Source organism: Austrofundulus limnaeus, unplaced genomic scaffold, assembly GCF_001266775.1.
Source record: "Austrofundulus limnaeus strain Quisiro unplaced genomic scaffold, Austrofundulus_limnaeus-1.0 Scaffold309, whole genome shotgun sequence".
In the NCBI taxonomy this organism is placed as follows: Eukaryota; Metazoa; Chordata; class Actinopteri; order Cyprinodontiformes; family Rivulidae; genus Austrofundulus; species Austrofundulus limnaeus.
Genome location: NW_013952711.1, coordinates 625,596 through 627,045, shown reverse-complemented (window position 1 = coordinate 627,045; position 1,450 = coordinate 625,596).

Genomic DNA, 1,450 nt, shown 5'->3' with positions numbered 1-1,450 from the left:
TTATTGTGGGGGTCATAACCCCCACCACAAATTATGCCTATGCTGGAGTGTGTTGCTGGAGAGGGGGATGTCTGGATTTCACTCCTGGACCTTTTGTCTCCACGCCCTGACTATAGATAAGTGGTAGAAGACGGAGATGAATATTTTTTTTCCAAAGTCATTTGCTGTTCATGGAGACATATAATGCACAGGTTCTGAATAAAGACATTTGGCAATAGTAAGAAACCTCTTGTCTTTTCTGCTTTTTTAATATTTGAATAAACCAGTGGATTATTTTAATATATTTAATTGAATTGAATTGGTAGTCCTAGCATTTAACCCAAACTTTCTCAATTGCCTAACTAGTTTTACCCACCACCCTAGATTATCACAATGGCACCTTGTATAAGTGAGTGTAGAAGGACAAACGGTGACAGGAACCCAGATAGTGGTATGTCAGGAGAAGCTGATGGCTGCTGGTCAAGAGGCTGAGAACCAAAGAGCGCTTTGGAGTAGATGAAGTATGTGATTGTGAGAGGTTGTGGAGAGGTGAGGAGTCATATCTCTGTCTATATCNATTTTTTTTTACCATTATAAATCTTTAAGGCACGATAAGAGAAAAGAAGYTGTTCTACTTTTCCTGTGACAGGCATTATCATGATTTAACAAATGCATAAACATTCTTAGTTAAATGACAAATGAATAGCGAACAGAGGAGATTGTTCTTTCCATTATCTGATTAAGAAAACTGAGTGGCTCTCTTCCACGGTTAGAATGACCTGTCATGGCCTAAATAAAATTTAGTTTGTGACAAGAGTTCCTGTCTTCTTCTCAGGCCTGTCCGAGGCCTGCTTAGAGGCAGAAAATCTTGTTTCTTCACTCAAGGTGACCCCTACACAAGCTAGCTTCTCTTCATGTGAAACAGCTCCGGGTTAGGGTTAAACAGTGTACGAGCTGTGCTTCTTTCTGTACATTATTTAGCTGAAATGATCCATTCACAGTTAAATTAAAAAGACGAACAGCTTTGATGATCAGCTGGTCTGATCTTAGACCACCTGAATGCGCAAGCGGTGTTACTCATTCTTACGCCGGCTCCCCCGTCAACGTGAAAAAAATTAATAAATAAAAAAGCTTCTCCTCCTTCGACCATTCACTCAACAACAATGATTCGACATTGAGTGGAAAAAAATTTTTTTCCAGCTATCACTGTTGTTTATATGCTTCACTATGACACGGAGTGCTGCGGGTGGGCAGATGGATAAATAAAATTTTAGAACCAGCAGCGCAGCGTCTTCAGCCCGTTTTAACTGCTCGGTCCGAAACCGGAGAGACACTCTGGTTAGTTGCTTTCTCCACTCTGTGTTCATGTCTGTACGGCTGGATGGTTTTTATCTTTAGTTTCATAGCGAAATCCGATTCAGTATCATAGGCGCGCATAATAAGAAGTCAGATTGTTTGACGTCTTTGACGT